Source organism: Callorhinus ursinus, unplaced genomic scaffold (genome assembly GCF_003265705.2).
Source record: "Callorhinus ursinus isolate GAN/ISIS: 27379988/994484 unplaced genomic scaffold, GSC_fseal_2.0 scaffold40, whole genome shotgun sequence".
NCBI lineage: Eukaryota > Metazoa > Chordata > Mammalia > Carnivora > Otariidae > Callorhinus > Callorhinus ursinus.
Genome location: NW_027397102.1, coordinates 2196446 through 2207878, shown reverse-complemented (window position 1 = coordinate 2207878; position 11433 = coordinate 2196446). Strand labels below are relative to the sequence as shown.

The window sequence follows — 11433 nt, the reverse complement described above, 5'->3', positions numbered from 1 at the left end:
TATTAAGACTTCATCAAGAAAAAAACTTCTGCCCAGCAAAGGAAACAATCAACAAAACTAAAAGGCAATTTAAAGAATGGGAGAAGATATTTGCAAATGACATATCTGATAAAGGGTTAGTGTCCAAAATCTATAAAGAACTTATCAAACTGAACATGCAAAAAACAAATAATCCAGTTTAAAAATGGGTAGGAAACATGAATAGACATGTTTCCAAAGAAGACATGCACGTGGCTAACAGACACAGGAAAAGATGCTCAACATCACTCATCATCAAATAGCAATCAAAACCACAATGAGATACCACCTCACACCTGTCAGAATGGCTAACATTAACAACACAGGAAACAAGGTGTTGGTGTTGGTGAGGATGTGGAGAAAGGGGAACCCTCTTACACTGTTGGTAGGAATGCAAACTGTTGCAGCCACCATGGAAGACAGTATGGAGGGTCCTCAAAAAGTTAAAAATGGAACTCGCTATGATCCAGCAACGGCACTAGTAGGTATTTACCCAAAAGGTACAAAAATACTGATTCAAAGGGATACATGCATCCTAACACTTATGTCAGCATTATCAACAATAGCCAAATTATGAAAAGAGCCCAAATGTCCATCAACTGATGAATGGATAAAGAAGATGTGTTATTAACACATTAACACAATGGAATGTTAATACCCAGCCATCAAAAAGAATGTAATCTTGCCATTTGCAAGGACGTGGATAGAAATAGAGTATTATGCTAAGTGAAATATGTCAGTCAGAGAAAGACAAATACCATATGATTTCACTCATACGTGGAATTTAAGAAATAAAACAGATGAACATAGTGGAGGGAAAGAGAGGCAAACCAGGAAACAGACTCTTAAGTGTAGAGAGCAAACAGGATTGCTGGAAGGGAGGTGGGTTGGAAGACAGGTTGATACCCATCAGAGTATCAAGGAGAGCACTTGTGATGAACACTGGGTGTTGTATGTAGGTGACGAGTTGCTGAATTCTACACCTGAAACTAATATTATAATATACGTTTACTAATTGGAATTTAAATAAAAACTTGAAAAAATAAATAATAAAGAAAACTATACGGATACAAATATAATAATCACCTGAGATTCCTTCCTCCTGTGATGACTACCATAGCCATATTAGTGGCTTTTCCTTAAAATATCTTATGTATATATTAGTGATAAATGATTTTTCTATCCTTGATGGGCTTTTCTCTTTATTTGTAACCTCCCTCGCTATAATTATATCCCTACTGTACTCCCTTCCTAGATGGATCTTTCCAAACCTTTCTCTATGCTCACATAAGCCTCTACATACTAATACATACATAAATTGTGGAAATGATTCATTACTGCTTTGTTAACAGAATTTTACACTAGCTTATATACTTCTCTGCATATTCATTCCTAGGTATGTGAAAACTCATACTGCACAGTGGTTCCATTTATATAAATATTTATATACTCCTTACTTGTTGTGCTTTTCTGGTTGATATACTCCTTACTTGTTATATATGCGGTTGATAAAGTAGATAGTACAAGAAAGTTGTACTACAGGGACAGAATCTTAAAGACACTATCTTTTAACCAGTGCTCAGTTTTCTGGAATTGTTTCTCTAATCTTTTTAGAACAAATTCCTCTATTTTCAGATAAATACCACATTGAAAATCCACGTCAAACAATGGTAAAGAGTTAATCAGATTGTCAACTTTAGATACCTGTAATCAGACAGCTATAGAAGGCATAGCTTTAAGTGACCAAGTATTTGCTACATTGAAATATTCTAGTCAAAATGAAGAGTATGTGCTGCTGACTGGTTGCTCCTAACTGCACTGGAGAAAGTGAGGAAAGAGAAGGTTTAGAGCTTCAGTTCTAATCTAATTCTAATCTATTCTGCAAAAGGGACCTGAAAGCTTTTATGTTTTCCCTGAAGGAAACCTTTATCTTTTGTAGATGCAAGGTTGTGATTTCTGAAAATGAAACTCAGAGTGTCATCGTGTGAGTGCCTGAGGTACAATAGAAATTGGTTCATAGGTTCTCTTCTGTTAAAATTAGGGATTTAATTGGAAAGGAATGGAATCTTGAGATTTAGAGCAGGGACCTTTGCATAGATCTCAATGAAGGTGGTGACATTAATGTCCTCAGTCCCTCAATTCTACTGAGCCCTTTTTACTGGCAGAAGTGTTACCCAGTCATGGGTTGTGAAACTCCTCAGTCCTTGTCCTCTCAAAGGAAAGAATTCAGTGGAGAAACTCTATTGGGAGTTAAAGTAGCAAAGGTTTTTATTTAACAAAAAGCAACAGTACACTCCAGAGATGGAGGAGTGGGTTGACGCAAGGATGGGTGGCAGTGCTGAGTTTGTCATTGTGTTTTTTAAGGGAGTTTATTTGGCCTCCTCCCTCCCATCTTGTTATTATTGCTCCATCCTCCGATCCTCCTTGGTTTCCTCCTCTCCAACCTTTGTGAGAGTTTGTGTTAGTCATTTTCCCATGACCACCTAAGTGCAACCCATGGGGGTAGTGGGGTGGGGGGCAAACCACAATGCAAAATACTATAATAACCTTGGGGTTACTATGCACAAGCCACATGCACATATTCCAAAGTTGGAAAAGTCTCTGTAGCCCTTATCTTCTGTTTATCAGTCTGTGTTAAACTGCAAAAGTAGTTGGTCTAAGGGAGATGAGACAGTCTCTGGGTGGAAACTGGGTGGTCCTTAGCAATTGTCCATCTGTTACCCTCCTTTCTCCCTTCCTGTTCATGTCTGTATAACTACATACTGTAACAAAAGCAACACATCTATCCCTGCCAGTGTTATTCCCCCTTTACCTGAAAAACCTGTAATGACCTCTGCTTAGGTAGGTACCTTGGGAGGGACTGCTTATTCTCCTCAGGACCTACTCCCACCACTTCTTGTTTGCTTTTAGACCTATATAACTAGACTTAAGCCTCATAGACCCCAATGAATGAAGTACAAAGTGTGACCTGTGAAGATGTGTGATATACACTAAAGGAACTGCATTATATTTTCAATTTATCCAGAAAACTTTCTGAGGAATATGTGTAAGAATGAGTCTGAAGGGTGTGGAATCATGATGGTAGTGATAATAATATAAAGTTGTATCAAATAAAGTTGAAATACCAGAACTGCCTTGTTATACAAGAGGAGAGAATCCAAAGCATTAGGGAGGTTTGGATGTTAGAGTGGATTTATCATACAAGACCTGCTTGCTCACCTCAGGAGTGTCCAAAGGACACATTTTTCACCATGACTGTATGGAATAAATTTGTGACGGGAGCCTCAGCATCCTTGAAAAGCTCTGTGGTCACTATTCCCTGTAGGTCAGATGTTACACTGGAAATTGTCACCATCAAACAGGGATCCCTAAACTCAATAGGGATAATGAGATTCCTGGATGGCTGGGGCCAAACTGTGGCACTTAATCACCAAAAACAAGGTGAGCATAGTTAATGTAATGGACAGCACTGTCAAATCAGTAATCAAAATAGCCTGACTTACAGAGACCTACAGCATCAGATAATTGATTATGGAGTCCCAAAACCTGAAATAGATGGGCAGCTTATGAAATTGTTATTTGATTTGTCTGAGCAGGAGTGACCTAGGTTTAGTGAACAAAGTCATCAAGTGAGATATAATCCCTTGATAAATGTGCAGACTGGAACCATTTTACAGACCCCAATCCCCTTTGAAAGAAGGGTGGGGGCATGTTCCATTGAGGAAAAACCCTATTACACTGTAAATAACTTATACTGTTAATCTTTCTGCCTACCTTCCTCAAAGAGATCTGTGATCATTAATCAGGGCCTGAGCAGTGAAAAAAGAAAAATAATTAGACTTTTAGGGGATTACTGAACACTGGCTCTGAACTGACACTAATTCTTGGAGATTTTACTGTGAGTCTACAGCACATAGAGTAGTGGCTTCTGGAGGTCAAGTCATCACTAGATATTTAGCATGGATCAATCTCTCTGTGGCTCACCCTATGGTTATTTCTCCCAGATCCAGAATTCATAATTGGAATAGACATACTCAGCTACTGGCATCATCCCTACAATGGTTTCTTGACCTATGTAGCAAGGGAGATTATAGTAGGAAAGGCTAAGTAGAAGCCCCTATTACTGTGTCTACCTACAAACATAGGCAACTAAAAAGAATACAACATCCCTAGATGGATTGTCAACCTTAGTGTACCATCAAAGACTCGAAAGATGACAAATTAGTGATTCTTATCACATTCCCATTCAGCTTGCCTATTTGGCCAGTACAGAAGACAGATGAGTCTTGGATAATAACAGTAGATCTTGTAAGTTCAATCAGGTGGTGACTCCAAGTGCAGCTCCTATTCTAAATGTATTGTTATTATTTGAACAAATTAATACATCCCCTAAATGTGGTATGCAGTTAATAATCTGGAAAATGCTTTTTTTCTCTATACTTTTGACCCTTGAACAATGCAATGGTTGGGGCACTGAACCCCTGTGCAGTTAAAATTCTTCATATAACCTTTGACTGCCCCAAAACATAACTACTAATAGTGTGTTTACCAGAAGACATACAGATAACATAAAGAGCTGATTAACACATAGTTTGTATATGTATTACATACTGCATTCTTACAGTAAAATAAGCTAAAGAAAAGAAAATGTTACAAAGATTATAATAAGAAACATTTACAGTACAGTGTTGTATTTGTTTTTAACCTGTGTTGTTCAAAGATGAACTGTAGTTGTTAGTAAGGATCACCAGAAGAAGTTTGCTTTAAGCTGGTAAATCCCGCAATATACTTTCACTGTTCTAACTCAGGAATATATCAACTCTCCATACCTATGTCATAATTTAGTCACAGAGAACTTGATTGTCTTTCTCTTCCAATGGACATCATGCTGGTCCATGAAATTAATAGTTTTGTGCTGATTGGACCTTGTAACAGGCAGTAGCACCTACATTAGATACTTTGGTAAAGACACATGTACCAGAGGGGGACAGGAAGTCTCACAAAAATTCAGCAACCTTCCACCTCAGTGAAATGGACAGCAGTGACTAGAAATCCTCCCAATGCACAAAACTGAGAAGTGCATCTGCTGTTCACTTTACCTAAAAGGAAAAATGGCCAGAGATAGGAGTCTATAGCAGTTGGTAAATTGTGGCCAATGGTGTGACAGGATGGTCTGGAACTTGGAAGAAACACAATTGGAAAATCAGAGATGAGGAGTTCTGGGGATAAGAGATGTGGCTAGAACTCTCCAAATCAGCACAGAATATGAAGATCTTAGTGTACTGTGTGAATGCTTATCAAATGGTAACTTTAGCAGAGAAGGATTTTGCTACTCAGGTCAATAAGGTGGGTAAGATGCCCCATTCTATAGATATCAGTTGGGCTCCTTTACCAGTCATGCCTCCCATTTCCAATGGGCTCATGAGCAAAATGGCCATGGTGGCAGGGATGGAGGTTATTGATAGATTTTATAATGTATCAACTTTGCTAGGCTGAACTACATTTTGCAGAATTCCATGTGTTGTGTGTTCCCAGTTGGGTGGGCCACAAGGAAGATTTTACCAAGATTTTGGAGATGGAATGAAGGCAGCAGGCATGTTGTAACATAAACACATTATTGCTTATCTGTTGACTTAATTCAGGATGAAGAAACAGCTGAGGTGTGCATATAACTCCAGGACAAGGGAGTCTGGTTTCTACAGGATACTATTGCCACCAAACTCAGAGGCATTAAAAATGGACATGGGTTTCAGTCCATCTTGTTGGCTTCCAGTTTGTGTTCATGGGATTTCAACCTTCTCATGATCTTCCCTTTCTGCTTGACCTGCAGGTTTCAAACACCTGCATCAGATACAGAGAAAACATTACAAGGAGTGCTAGCCCCAATAATTATGTAAGCCAAATCCGTATAATTATCTATCTATCATCTATCTATCTATCATCATCAATCATCTATCTATCTATTTCTATCTCTATCGATCTTCCCTATATTGCTACTAGTTCTACTTTTCACGTTGAAACCTGACTTATATAGTTGTTTGGAAGCCAGGTCCTTTCCTCTGTGCAGTGTCCTTGATTTGTTCTGGGTCTACCTGTACCTCTTTTCCACAGGGACTACATCCAGTGAGTATATTACTCACGTTTTAAAAAAATCATCTGTATTTTATGGTGTTTTGACATCTTGGGGCTTTGCTGGCCAAAGAGAGACTGTCCCTCCCAGGGCAAGCTAATTCCTCTGGATAGCATATGACTTCTCTGTGAGAATGCCTCTCATAGGCAAACCAACCAGTCTAGAGCCCATACCAGCCAACTACCTCCTTAATGGAACTCTCAGTTTGACTCACTATCTCCTTGTCTTAATACCACCTCAGAGACAGGTACCAGGCAATTAGGGAAAGACCCTACAGCCAGGAGTCTGCTGCCATTATTCAAATTAACCAACCTTAGTCTGCTTACATTACTTTGTTTTGTCTTTCTCACAGTAATTCCAATAAAGACTTGCACCCATGTGTTTCTCTCACTCCTGCCTTCTGACCAACCCTAGTGCGTCCTCATGTAGCCCTGTGTGGCACACCATGCCACCTTTGCTTGGGAATTGTAAGTAAAACACTCTTCATTCAAAATTAGTTATCTCCATGTCTGTCATCTCACCATACCTGACTCAAACTAACTCTAGTGCTTTACAAAACGGTGGGGCAAAATTGTGGTCAAAATGGAAGGGAATCCACCCAGACAGATTTTTATGACACTCAAAGTGGTGCTATCTATTAAGCATAATGCATTCACTAACTTTCTAGTTACATGTGAATATAGCGATTTACCTGGTAATTTCTCTAACCAGCCCATGACCAGTGGCCTCCTACCAGAAACGTCAATGTTTGGGAGAAATATTGACTTTATCATAAATCCTTAGAAATACATTTTGAGAGAAAAAATTTCACCTATGTGAGACTTCCTAATGATTGCAATTAAGTTGCAAAAATCATATTGAAAATACTGATCTTATGGAAAAGATGGCAGAGGAGTAGGGGACCCTATTTCAACCACTCCCCTGAATTTAGCTGGATATCTACCAAACTATTCTGAACAACCATGAAATCAGCCTGAGATGTAAAAATATATATCTGAATCTCTACAAACAGAATCTCTCCGATGGTCTCGAGGTATGAAGCAGGGAGCCGTGATTCTGTGTGCAAAATCAAAGATAAACAGGAGAGGGAGAGAGCCACCATAAGCTGGTGCTGGGAAGGTGAGATAACACCAGAGCACAAAAGCATCCTGTGATGGGACTGGGCAGAAAGATGCAGAAAGCCACCAGGGAAAGCTGCCAGAGAAGAAAAACTCCAAAAAACCTGTTTTCACTGAGCCCACCGCCCCACAGGGGGCAGGGCAACTCTGCCCAAACAGAGTTGCCTGAGAAATAGCGTGGTAGGTCCCTCCCCCAGAAGACAGGCTGGAAGAACAAGAGGAAGACAACCCTAAACAGGTGCATCTTGTTTGGCTTGTGGTTAATACTTTGGACTCTGTACATTCCCTCAACCACCCCTTCAACAGAATTACTAAGAGGAGGAACCCCCAAGAAAGAAAAGAAACAGAGACTGTGGCCTCTGCCACAGACCTCATTGATATGGATATAATCAAGATGTTAGAAGCAGACTTCAGAGTAGCAATTATGAAGTCGATATCTAGGTTTGATATTGGCAACAATATAGAATCTCTAAGGGCAAAAATGAGATCTAATCAGGCAGAACTTAAAAATGCTATGAATGAAATGCCATCTAAACTGGATACACTGACTGCCAAGGTAAATGAGGCAGAAGAAAAAATTAGTGAGCTAGAAGATAAGATGATAAAAAAGAAAGAAACCTGGGAAGAACAGATTAAAACCCAAGAGATCACACTGAGAGAGATTAATGAAACATTCCAAAGTCAAAATTATTGGGATCCCTGAGGGGATGGAGAGAGGGAGAGGTCTAGAAGATATATTTGAGCAAATCATAGCTGAGAAATTCCCTGATCTGGAGAAGGAAACAAGCATTCGTGTCCAAGAGGAAGAGAGGACTCCTCCCAAGATCAATGAGAACAGACGGACACCCCAACATATAACAGTACAATTCCCTAGTCTTAGATCCAAGGAAACAATCTTGAAAGTGGCGAGGGGGAAGAGATTTCTTATGTACAGAAGGAGGAACATCAGAATAACATCGGACCTATCCACAGAGACCTGGCAAGCCAGAAAGGGCTGGCAAGACACATTCAGGGTACTAAATGAGAAGAACATGCAGCCAAGGATATTTTATCCAGCAAGGCTCTCATCTAGAATGAATGGAGAGACAAGGAGCTTCCAAGACTGGCAGAAACTGAAAGTATAGGTGACCACCAAGCCGGCCCTTCAAGAAATATTAAGAGGGGTTCTATAAAAAGAGAGAGACCCCAAGAGTGATATAGAACAGAAATTTACAGAGACAATCTATAGGAACAAGGACTTCATAGGCAACATGATGGCAATAAAAATCACATCTTTCAATAATCACTCTCGATGTGAACGGCGTAAATGCTCCCATGAAACAGCACAGGATTGCAGATTGAATTAAAAAAAACATGACCTATCCATATGCTGTCTACAAGAGACTCATTTTGAACCTAAAGATACATACAGACTGAAAGTGAGGGGATGGAGAACAATTTTTCATGCCAAAGGACCTCAAAAGAAAGCTGGGGTAGCAATTCTCATATCAAACAAATTAGATTTTAAGCTAAAAATTGTAGTAAAAGATACAGAAGGACACTATATCATTCTTAAATGGTCTATCCAACAAGAAGATCTAACAATTGTAAATATCTATGCCCCCAACATGGGAGCAGCCAACTACATAAGCCAACTGTTAACCAAAATAAAGAAACATATTTATAATAATACTTTAATAGTCAGAGACCTCAACACTCCACTCTCAGAAATAGACACATCATCTAAGCAGAAGATCAACAAGGAAACAAGAACTTTGAATGACACACTGGACCAGATGGACTTCATACACATATACAGAACATTCCACCCTAAAACAACAGAATACTCATTCTTTTCAAGTGCACATGGAACTTTCTCCAGAATAGACCACACACTGGGTCACAAATCAAGTCTCAACCGATACCAAAAAATTGAGATTATTCCCTGCATATTCTCAGACCACAATGCTTACACTGTTGGTAGGAATGCAAGTAGGTACAGCCACTTTGGAAAAGAGTATGGAGGTTCCTCAAGAAGTTAAAAATAAAGCTATCTTATGACCCAGCAATTGCACTACTGGATATTTACCCCAAAGATACAGAGGTAGTGAAAAGAAGGGGCACATTCACCCCAATGTTCATAGCAGCAATGTCCACAATAGCCAAACTGTGGAAAGAACCGAGATGCCCTTCAACAGATAAATGGATAAAGAATATGTGGTCCATATATACAATGGAATATTACTCAGCCATCAGAAAGGATGAATACCCACCATTTGCATCAACATGGATGGAACTGGAGGGGATTATGTTAATTGAAATAAGTCAAGCAGAGAAAGACAATTATCATATGGTTTCACTTATATGTGGAACATAAGAAATAGCATGGAGGACATTAGGAAAAGGAAAGGAAAAATGAGGAGGGGGAAATCAGAATGGATGATGAACCATGAGAGACTATGGACTCTAGGAAACAATCTGAGGATTTCAGAAGGGAGAGGGGTGGGGGATGGGTTAGCCCAGTGATGAGTATTAAGGAGGGCACATATTGCAAGGAGCACTGGGTGTTATACACAAACAATGAATCATGGAACACTACAGCAAAAACTAATGAAGTACTGTATCATGACTAACATAACATAATAAAAAATAATAAAAAAATTTTAAATTTTAAAAATTAAAAAAAAAGAAAATACTGATCTTCAGACAAGCATTCAGCCTTTACATCTTTTGGTCTTCATGGCTACCATGGCAGAACATACATCCAATTGTTGTATTGATGATGTCATTCATGACAAAATAAGGACACTGGAAGAGTCATACCTGCAGGTTCAGTTCTATACAACACAGTGTGGAGGAAAGATGTTTTTTAGTAAACTGTGCTTATTTTCTTTCCTCCCACCATTGGAAGTTAAAACTAAGTTTTATAATTCAGAGATAAGTGACTTATTTCTTGAAGTCCAAATTCAGAATGTTTCATCTTCAACTGTCTTTATACAAAAGGTTTCATTAAAACCACCTGAAATGTACACTGGGGCAGAATTGAATACAGTCAGTCAGGCTGGTGAAGATGAGTGTACCTTTGGAACAAGAACATTTTTGCAGTCAATGGAAGGATGCCAGTATTTATACTACCTTAAGCTTAAACTGGAATTTTCAGAGAAAGCTGGTATAATTAGGGGCCTCACAGAAATGGGAACATTGGATATAGTGTGGAAGAGAAATCTAGGTGAAATGGCAATGCTACAGACAATCCAGCTAGAAAGAAAGGCTCCAGATTACGGAAACATGATGCTGTCTTTGGAAACAATCCCAGATACTGTAATTCTAGAAGAGCCTTTTCAAATTATCTGTAAGATAACAAACTGCAGTAGTAGGAAAATGAAATTGGTTTTGAGGATGTGTGATACAGATTCTATTCGTTGGTGTGGAAGTTCAGGAAGGTATCTTGGAAAGCTGCCCCCAAATTCATCTCTCTGCTTCACTCTGACACTACTGTCCTTAAAACTGGGCCTGCAATATGTCTCTGGCCTACAGATAACAGACAAAGTATTAAAAAAAAATATGTCTGTGATGACCTTACAAAGGTCTATGTAATACCTTCCATAGTTAAAATGAAAAACTGAAGAAAATTTCTCGTGTTATGCTTTCCCTAAAGAAGTTTTACATACATTTGTCGGCATCAAAATGATCAACTAATAGCAAACTTACAGACTATTTTCATTCAATTCCTTTGAGACTGTGAATGCCTGTGATAACCATTTGTTGATTTCAAAAAAAGCAATGTATTGATTTTCATCTTATATTAAATACTCTCTAACATTTCTTGTTTTAGTAAATCTGGTATTGAGAATATAAAATCTTAGTGGTATATTGATAATTTAAATAATTATTATGGCTTACTTGTTAAGATTTCGACTTATCCTATTTTATTTTTTTCCTCTCTCCTTTTCAGTCAAAAGAGAAGTAACTATCAATGACAGTGCTTAATATAATTCAGGATGACTCTCATTATTTAAACATGTTGACATCTGCTACCTTTAAAAGACAATCTTTTTAAATAGTATTCCAAATTCATCAGAGCTTACATTTATGTGACACACTGAACTGGCTCTTTTTCATTTACTAGTCTTGGTAAAATTTTATGAACTGTTATCATCAGTTGTTATCTCTGCAGGGGCCTTTGTG

At 38.6% G+C, this 11433-nt stretch overlaps 1 pseudogene; it reads left to right on the top strand.

Annotated features, from left to right (window-relative positions):
* Positions 1 to 3269: 3269 nt before the first annotated feature.
* On the top strand, positions 3270 to 10940 carry LOC112823555 (trafficking protein particle complex subunit 13 pseudogene; annotated as a pseudogene).
* Positions 10941 to 11433: the final 493 nt, after the last annotated feature.